This window comes from Glycine max, chromosome 18 (genome assembly GCF_000004515.6).
Source record: "Glycine max cultivar Williams 82 chromosome 18, Glycine_max_v4.0, whole genome shotgun sequence".
Classification (NCBI taxonomy): Eukaryota; Viridiplantae; Streptophyta; class Magnoliopsida; order Fabales; family Fabaceae; genus Glycine; species Glycine max.
In genome coordinates, this window is record NC_038254.2 from 50,511,788 (window position 1) to 50,523,044 (window position 11,257).

An 11,257-nucleotide genomic window follows, 5' to 3' on the forward strand; every position below is an offset into this window, starting at 1 on the left:
TTTTATACAACTATCTAATGAAATTTAATCACTTTACCATGTCATCCTATTCATTAATATGATGCGGTGATGAAATAAATTCCTATTGGATATATGTAGAATTATTTTATATTCATAAAATACATAAATTAAACTCATTATAAAAACATAAATGGTGAAAAAATGGGATATAAAACAAGTTTTTGTTGAACAACTTTTTTTCATTTATTGTTCTCACAATTTTTTAAGTAACAAAACAAGATAAAATAATCAAAATATTTTTTTTCTCAAACAAAGTAGGTGGAAGAAAACGTGCAAAAAAAGTTGTGTAAGACAATTCTTCCTTTCATAAAATTAACTAAGCTAAGTAAATTACAAAATAAAAAAATGCTGAGCATTGGGCCGAGAATATTTTGTAGATCTAAGATCTCCTGTTTGGGCTTTGCTAGGTGCACTAGGCATATTGCTTGTGCATCCAGCATTAAAACAAAATTCCAAAAATGCCCTTAAATATTTTTTGTTTTTAGGTATTACATAATCTATATAACTCATACGGATTATGTAATCTGTATGAATCACACACGTATTACGTAATCTATATGAAAGTGATCCATAAGTATTTTTTTTATTTTTTTTTCAATTAGCTAATCTGTATGTTTTTTTAATTTATTAATAAATTAATTTTTTTAATAGTAAATATTTTTTTTATTTATAAAAAAATATACGGATTAAATAATTCATATGAGTTATATCAAAATTAATTATTTAAATTTAAATACTTATTAAATATATATTAAAAATTTTAGTGTTATATATAATAACATTATTTATTTTATAATATAATTGGTCTATTAGCTCAAATAGGTAGAGTGTTGTGTTAATAACCTGAAAATCATAGGGTCAACTCCTGCTTGGACCATTAATTTTAAATTACGGCTTACGGAATAGTTTATCCGTATCCCTTTTATAGAAAGGCAAAATTGGAAAATCCAAGGGTACACGTAGCAATGCCCCTCCTCTTTTCATTCGAAGAGGAATGAATGATGGACCCTGGATTCGGCCCATAATATCAGGTCTTCAGTGCTTAGGATGAGGTTTAAAAAGGTATTATTTTTCAAAATCTCTTTTCTTGTTATGCTTTGTTTTTTTTTTTAGACAAACAACATTAAAAACATTATGTAGTTGACAACTTGACACGCTTATGCAATAAGTAGGTATAACTCATTTAGAGTAAAATGTGTGAATTGATATAAATCTTTTAATATTTTTTTGTCTTTTATTCTTACAAATAATTATATATAAAAAAAGATATGGTTATCTCTGTTGTTTATTGGAGTTGTTACCGAAAATAAAAACTTCTGTATCGATGTGTAAATATTTCCATCTCATATTAATTGTGAAGTACCACTACCACCACTCTTAAATATATTTTATATTCATAAATGATTGTACATATACTTGAGGAGACTTTGTTTGCTTTTATAAAGCACAAGATTTGAGTAGTGTGAATTAGTGTAAATCTTCTAATATTTGTTTGTCTTCAATTCTTATAAATAATTATTATAAAAAAAATACATGCTTATCTCCCATTGTTTATTGGAGCCTGTTTGACAATCAGAAACTAAAACCTTCTGTATTGACATGTAAATCTTTCCATCTCATATAATTGAGAAGTACCACTGCCACCACTCTTAAATTTATTTTATATTCATAAATGGTTGTGCATGTACTTGAGGAGACTTTGTTTGCTTTTATAAAGCATAGGGTTTAGAGGGGCTTAGAGAGGGAGGGACACTGGGGTTATTAGTGGGGGGACCTTCATAGTTCATAGTTTAAAAGCAGAACTGGAAATCAAAATATATAGGAAAGTAGAGCAAAAAACTGGAGGACAGGGCTACGTTATTATCTCTTAGAGACCATGGCCCCAAAATTTCTTATTTTTATTTATATATGTAAGACAGAAAGTTTTATTAAAATTTTATTTATTTATATGTAAAATTCATGATTTATGAATTAGTATTTTTTTTTAACACATACATGTATTGTAGCATGACTGGTAGATCTTTTTGAGTTGGGTTGATATCAGTGTGTTCATAATTACTTTTCTAAATTAAGCAAATTTGTTTTAGTGTGTGAAATTTGTGTGTAAATATTTACAATTTTTTCAAGTTTAATTTACTTGTTTTTTAATTAACCGCACATATCAAATTGTTCTATACGTGACCCTAGTTATTAATATCAAAATTCTGAATTTATAAAATAATTATTATTCATAATATAAAATTTTAAAATAATAAAAGATCGAAAAATCTCTTGTTATTGCATTCGGTCATTCCAACAAAAATATTCTAGTTTTTCCATTGCCAACAAAAGCATGTGGAGATTATTATTTTTCTTCCCGTTTTGGGTAAGGGCTGACATTCTACTCTAAAGATTGGACAAATATTCCTCACATTAACAAGGATCTCAGTGGTGGGTGAAAGCCTTGTTATTATGCTGGAGACGTTTTGAATTTTTATAGAGTAAACTGGCTAGTTTATAATCTTTTTAATACTTTATTTTTATATTTACTTTACTATTTTTTATCCATCTCTTTCTTAAATACATCATATCATTTATTATTTAAAGATTGCTTTCTTTTTTCCATCTTTTATATATATATATATATATATATATATATATATATATATATATTTCTCTTCCCACTTGAGGTACATATATTATACTTTCGATAAGTGTGAAATTAATTAATTATTCTAAAACTAATTACGATGAATAGTAGTTTGCCGTAAGCATACAGTACTATATTCACACTTAACATGAAATGACATTTTCTGAAAAGGAGAATGTTATATCACTAAAAAAAATCAATGAATTATCGATTAAATTCAATTATCAAAATTATTTTTTTCTCACAAATTTTAGTTACGAATTTTAAAAAAAAATATACATCACTAATTTGAATTTTTCCTTCTAGTGTAAAAATATCTTTAAGATATTAATTAAAGAGGGTACACAAAAAAAATATATTAATTAGAGAGCTATAAGTGATCGAGTAATTTTTACAACAAAAATATTAGGTTAAACAGGTTTCAGTCTTTTTTTTTTTAACAACAGGTTTCAGTCTTTATGAATAGAAAAATATTCATTTGTAATACTTCAAAGTAAAATTGTCTCGTTTTATTCTTTCATTTATAGAAATATTTGTGGTCCTTGTCTTTCATAAAAAAATCTTTTTGTCTCTTATTTACAAAAATAAGAATTTATATCATACATTTTCATAAATAAGAGACTAAACACGAGAATTTAATTTTAACTAACTAAAAGTGAATATTATCCTATTTGTATAAGAACTAAATAAGTTTAATTTAAATATATTTCAATATTTTTTTTTTTAGAAATGATACAACTCTTACTTGAGCTAAGTAGAATTACTATATAAAAGACAAAGTTGTTGACTTATATATTTAGAATCCGAATTTGAAATTACTATAGTTAATTTAGAACAACATTATGTCATTTAATTCATGTGCTTAATTTATTTTTTCTAATATTTCTAATATACTCTACTATAATTTTTAATACATTATATCATAATTTTCAATCAAAATATTATATATTCCTCTTAAAATAGTTGCTTATGTGGGTGTTCAAATCCAAATTGATCAAAAATAAAAATAAAAAAACAGCTAAGAAAAACCCAAAAACAAACTGTTTGGATGATTTAATAATTGATTTGTTGGATGATTTTGTGTTCGAACTAGTTCGGTTTGCGGTATATGTTTCTATAAGTGTATCAAATTGAATTAAATCGAAATATTTATATTCTACTTTAGTTATATTTTTTTTATGTGTATATCACTTGAGTTTCACGATGTTTTATAATATAATATTATATATATGAAACTTATATCATGTATATGGCTTATTTTTGCAAAGGACTTTGTTAAAATATGTTTAATTTAAAATGAATGAAAATTTAATAGATTTTTATTATTGAATGTTTAGCCTATTAATAAGTTTTGTAGATTGTCATTAATAATTTTTTAATTGTAATTTGATTTAAAAGATGAAAAGAAAATATATAAATTTTAATGAAATATTATTTACGTAAAAATTGCAAAAGAGTGAATTTGATTTGATTTTGATTTATTAATAAATAGAAATTGAATCAAATGAAATCCTATATAATTTTTATGTTTAATTTGGAATGATTTTTGTTTAAAATCAGAATCAAATCACACCCATAACAGCCTGACACCTCTAGCAGCTTACTAGTTGGATCCTTCTTCTGAAAAATAGTAGTAATGTAATTTAATTTTTCTATGGGGAGACAGAAAGTTTCATTAATCGTGCAAATAATTAAGAAAACGATACACTTTTAGCTGTTACGATGTCATAGTTAGAGGCCCCATGAGAATCTAACATGAAATAACTGTAGTTTCTTGCAGCACCTTATATTACGGGGAAATTTAGAAAATCACACCATTATCGTCCTATGAGATTATGGTATCAACATCTTGAAAATTGCCTAATCGATGATAACTTACTCAGCAAAACGTCATCACATCAGACAAAGATGATAAGTCTTGATCGAAATAAGAAAACAAAAACTCCACTATTATGATCTAATTTCACTATTAGGATTTTTTATATTCACGCATGTGATGTGTACTGTGTATATGTGATGCAACTTAAGAATCAAACCTTAATGAAAATCAGCTAGATGCCTAGATAGATGTTCTTGTATCTTCTGGTGCTTTTGGATTTACTAAATAGCCCGTTGTGTAAAACATAAAATTGAACTTAAAGAGTAAGATTTAAGAACGGGTGCTTGAAAATTAGTATTTTATAAATTTTTAAGAAAACTGATTTGTAGAAAACAAGAACAAATGAAGAAGATAAGATAATATAAAAAAAAAAGAATATAAATAATAGAAAATAAGAAATAAGAGATAAGAAACCAAAATAAGGTTGAAATATTTTTAAAAAATAAAAATAAAACGAGGCATTATTATTTTTTAAATAATATTAAAAAAATAATATCATTAAATGAATTATTTTAATTTTTTTTTAAAACAGAAAATAATTTAAAAAAAATAAGAAATAGAGATGCCCAAAATCTCGAATTTTGTTACATGTTTAATACGTAATATAAGAAATAGAGATGCCCAAAATTTAATATGTCGAGGAATTGATTTTATATTCATAATTAATTCTAAGTTAAAATACTACACGTAGCTTTTGTGATAAGATAAAAAATATATCTTATATTTTACTACTAATTTAATTTTATAATAAATTTTTTCAAACAAAATTATTTTAATTAAAAGAAATGTGTGTTTGGTTTCTCCTCTGGCAATCATGATTTGTGGTAAAACAAAAGAACAACCAGATTAACTTAAGTGTAATTTTATAAGCAGATGTGAATTTTAGATGAATTTAGATGAATTGATGTGTATTTAAACACAATATCAATTTTATAAAATTAATGCTTAAATATTTTTTTATTCTTAATAATTTTTTTTATATTTGTTCTCTAATAAATTTTTGTTCTGTGTTGAGTTTTTAATTAAATAAAGAAAAATTAATCCTTAATATTTGTTTTAGTCCCTAATAAATTTTATTTTAATCCTGATTAATTATAAATGAAAAAAATTATGAAAAAATAATTACAAAATTCATTAATTTATCATGAACTAAAATATTTTTTAAGAACTAAAAATAAAATTATTATTTTATTAACAACCCAACTCAACAAAAAATTATTAAAAAAAAATAAACACAAAAGTTTTATATTTATTAAGAATAAAAATATATATTAAACCTAAAATTAATTTCATTAAAGATTAATTTTACAAATATTCGTCCATACACAAACAATATATGAGGAGGAAAAAAATGACGGGTGGGCAGTGAAGGTTGAAGCCATCTTGTGAGCTGGATATGACATTGATACAAGGCAAAGATACTGACAGTGGCTTTGGTTACTGATTTCAGCAAAGCATGAATGAGATTCTGAAAGCAGAGTACAAAAGCATGTGGCAAAGTGAAAAAAAGGAAAAGGTTATCTACAACAGTAAGGTCAATGCTATTGGATGAAGTATAGACATATCCATTATCCAATATAAAAAAAGTTCAAAAATGTATTACAATAACAATCATGAAATTAAAGTATTTGAATTAACTTAATATTGCCTTAATTTTTCATTAATTGTGTTTATAAACATATATATAGTGCTTTGTACAAGATTTGTGTATCTTTGAAATAAACCTCAATGTCGTTTTTGTCAATGTTATGAAAAGGGTTATTAATTTGGAAATTTTGGACTAGTGATTACGAGTGTAAATTTGAGTTGACTAATTTTTGTGTTTGGATCAGACTAGAATCAAACTAATTAAGTCCATTAAATTTTAAGTTGGATTACGAGTTTTAATATTTGAACCCACTGATATATTAATTTGTATTAAATTATTTTTATTATCATATGTAATGTATAATATATATTTTTAAAATTTTAAAAAATCAAATACTATTGACTATTAATTATATAGACTTATTGACTGAATTGAATAATGATCAACGCATCTTTAACCTTCAGGATCAAAGCGACAATGATTTTATTGATTGAAGCCACTTCAGATGGACTTTTAAAAATATTTTGAATCTATTTACAAAGAATTGGTCTCGTAATGTTCTATTGATTTTGGTAGTAAAAAGTGTTTGAAACTCATCCTTACTTTGTTTATTGAAATTCCTTATACCGAATATGATATGTTTAGTTTTTCATCCCCCATGAATAAATAGATAAATAGAAGTCACTAGACTGGAATGAAGTATGACGACTGTATCACAAAATATATTTTTTTTTGATAAAAAATCTAATAAGAAACAGCTGTGTTTGATTCATTCAATGAAAAAATTAACTTATAAAAAATATTGCGTTTTAAAAAATATGAAATTAAATGTTTTGACCTGTTGACCAACTCAAACCAAACCGTTTACGAATGAATTGATTTGGGTTGAGTTTCATTTTTTTTTCTTAGAAATCTAACTCAAACCAACTCGTTTAAATTTAATTGGATTGAGTCATGAGTTTGATCAAATCTAATCCAAACTGACTTGCTTACACCTCTAATAGTGATGCATATAAGTACAATTAATTAAAAACAAAGATAATATTAAAAAAAAACAATATGAACTGTTAGACAAATGACCTCAGTTATCTTAAGAAGGGGTGAATTAATTTTCACTGACAAAATTTTAACCTCCTCCTAAATGATAGGCTCGGACTGTCGAAGAAGTAACAATCAATTTAATAATGTTCTTTAAACATGCAAGACAAAATTGATTGCAATAATAAATGAGACAAGGGAAGAGAGAAATGCAAACTCAATTTATACTGGTTCGGCCACTTCCCGTGCCTACGTCCAGTCCTTAACATGCACTCTGTCACATATAACCAAGATTTGGTGAACTCAACTCTACTTGCTGGATGGACGAAACTTAGAGAATTCTATGAGCTCACTGGAAATTGTCAGGTCACCTTGACCCATTATGGACAGAGTGTTTTTCTCCTCACCATCTTCGAAAGCAACTCTAAACCAAAAACTTTCCCTAAATGACACTCCTTGTACCACCAAGTTCCTAACTCTATCACTTTTAAAGTCCTACTCATTGAGTACAAAGTGACTAGCAGCAGTTTGGTGAGTAATTAAACACTCCTATTTGTATGTCAAATTTTGATATCATATAGTAATCTAATGTGAATTTCTTTTGCATTTCAAGATGTGTCGAGTACCATGTACTCATTTATGAAAGTTGCAAGATTCACTCATCTGAACTTGGAAGGGACGGAGTGTAGAATAGTTTATAATCATCATAGAAAAACTGTAAAAATTGAAAATGGATGGAGGACTTTTGCACAAACACAGAATTTGCTTCTTGGAACTCAAATTATATTTGAGTTCCCAGATGTAGCTTCTAACTTTGTTTTATTTTGGCTTTGTTTGTAATTAAAGTACATTACTACTCTAATAGATTATCAATTTGTAAATTTTTGTTTATAATATGTTATTTTGTTTAGAAATGTTTATAACTAGCCTTGGTGTATGATATATTGATATACTATGTTTATAACTTTTGGTGCATGGTTGATTTATGCGTTTTTATACAACTTTGAACGATAAGTTGATCTAAACTAATTACTACATGTTGCTAATTAAAAAAATAAATATGATATTTAAAATTAAATCATAAAACAACATCGATTTTTAGGAAAATCGATGTTGTTTTCTACTTACCAACATCGGTTTTAGAAAAACTGATGTTGTTGTTTACTGACAACATCAATTTTTCAAAAAAACCGATGTTGGTAAGTAGAAAACAACACCGATTATTCAAAAAAATCGATGTTATTTTTTGCTACAATAACATCGATTTTTAAACAATTGATGTTAATGTTGATAAATTAACGTCGGTAGTTTCAACATCGGTTAATAACCGATGTTGAAAATTCTTAATAACCGATGTTAAAAGCGTATTTTTTAGTAGTGCATTTACCATTTTTTGTGAAAAAAAAGTGACACCCAATTTTTTTTACATAATATAATTATATGAAAAATTAGACATGCAACCCATTCTACGAATCTCCATTATGTAGAGATAATATTGAAGGTGCGTGAGAGCCAAAAGTCCATTTAGGTTCAAAACAAATTATTGATATTTATGTCCAAAATAAATTATTGACATTTTTCTTCAATAAAAAATATTAACATTTTTGTCCAACAAAAAATTACTGATTTTTACGTCCAAAAATAGTATCTTACTGATATTTTCATCCAATATAGTCAGCATGATCACGTTGACAATCATTTTAGTGACAAATTTATTCCTCTGTACTACATAAGTTATTTTATTAATGATAACGGACGGAAGTTAACGGTCGGATATATTAATCGCACTTTTTACACTTTTGGAGACTAAATTTTATATTTTTATTTTTCAATGATACATTTATCATTAAATTACACATTTATGAACAAACATAACTAGTTAGCATTAATACTATCACCACTCCTCCCATTACTATCTCCAAGATTTTGCCTCTGCATGCAGTTAACCCCACATTTTTTTCTCCATTTTGTCCCTAGTTTACTTTTTTAATGTACATGGATAGACGATAGCAACTTATACCCAAAATTAAATGGGATTTTTATATTATTTTTTATTGGTAAACGATAAACGTTAGTTTATTAATTTTTGTTAGAAATATTAATAAAAAAAAATTTAAACTCACGACTCTCTCCTCCTTCATTCTTTCCTCAACTAATGAATTAACCTTATATCTACAATTAAGTAGGATTCTAAGGGAAAGAAAACTCTTTCATGACCTCCTCAACATTGTATTTATCTGTGTTTCTCCCCTGATTTATTATTTAAGTACTGAACTTCAAGCCGATGATAATGATGTATTCGTGCTTGTGGCTCACAAATTGGCTTTTGAGAAACTCATCAAAGATTTGCATTAGTTTTCCTGTATTATTTATAAAATACATCTTATTCAAATGGAAATGTTAATACTACTATATTTCTAAAATTTGACCAACGAGTATGTGAATAAATTGATAAGAAATTGTTTCATCTTAGCTAATGACGTCCAATTTAATTGTGTTAGTAAAATCGGTTCAATGGTAAGTTATACCTAAAATAAACTGAAACAAACTTTTATACTTTAAATAAGAGAATTATATGTTGAACTTTTTTTTCCTCAATATATAGTCTTTTTACTTTATAAAGTACCAACTGATTTTTTTTATTAATAAGCTTAAAGCTTAATTTTTAATAGCCTTACTCTTGCATCAATCCTGCCGAATTGAATAGGCTGGATTACTTCTTTTGAATGATACATGTCACCTCTCAAAAAAATACTACTAAAAATTGTTTCATCCAAAGTAGAAGGAAAAGAGATTGGAAAAAAGAAAAAAGAAAAATCTTAATTTTGTCTTGATAGCTATGTGGCCAAACCCTAGGAAATGTGAATTGTGAAGCGTGCTGTGCAACAAAATTGATAGCGATAAAGCAGCAGCCGCACACACACATGCAGGAGTTTGGTAGTGGCATGTTCCACAATAATTGAAAGCATTAATATTTTTATAGGGTAGTAGATATAGCTACGAGGAGCCTATGCCCTAGCTACATTTGCATGGATATGTCTGTTTCTTTTCTATTCTTCTTTTCTTTTATGGTTTTTTGTTTCTTTGTGAGTGCTGTCTAGATTTGCTAGCTACAGTATTTGCCTATTTGGTGTGGGGTGGTGTGGTTCACTTTCAAGTTTTCACCATTACAGTAATAAATTTCTGAAACAGAACTAGAAGAGCGACAAGACAATATACCCTTAGCGAAATTTAAGCAAAATCCAGAATCTTGCAGATTTTTCATGGCACAGTACTGTGCATGTTAGGGTTACTCTATAGGTAGGTGTTATGTTGGATCTGACACTACTTTGTCCTTTGACAAATGAGATTTTTTGGGGATCATATATATATGTCTGCCAACAAATTACAACTATTTTGCTTCTGACATTAGTTAAACAGACTCACCTGGGAACAGTATCAAACATTAATCCTTCGTCATTGTTACATTATGAAACGTAACTGTTCTAATTTTATTTTGATTTGTTTGAACTTTTAAAAGTGTAAAAACAAAGTCAACGTCTACAGTAGATAATGTAAGTCATACGTTCTTAAAATGTTTTGTTTCATTAGAAAATAGTGAAATAAAATAAAAAGAAAGTAAGGAAAAAGAATATAAGGTGAAATGATTTTCAAGTTGTTCTGATATGAAAAAAATGAAAACAATGAAAGATATTTTTTCTTGTTTTATTGTATAAAAAGTAAAATAAAAGAAATGATATGCATATATATTTAATTACATAAATATTTCTAATAAAAAAGAAGTATTAAAAATAAGGATAGTACTATAATTTAGTATTTTAATTACATAAAATGTAATTTTCTTTCTCTTTCTGCCCAAAATGGACAGATCAAATTAGTTATTGATCCCCATTTAATTTTTTACACTTCTTTTCTTCCTAAAATGTTACGAAACAATGGAACGATTGTTTTTTGTTTTTTGCTTTCCGTCACTCCATGAATTGATTGTTCTAAGCATATGCTAAAGGTTAGACATTTTCAAATTCATAGTGGTTATTGATTACTTCCTCCTTCTCATGCATATCTTTTGATGTTTAAAATTATTATATATAGATTAAAAAAT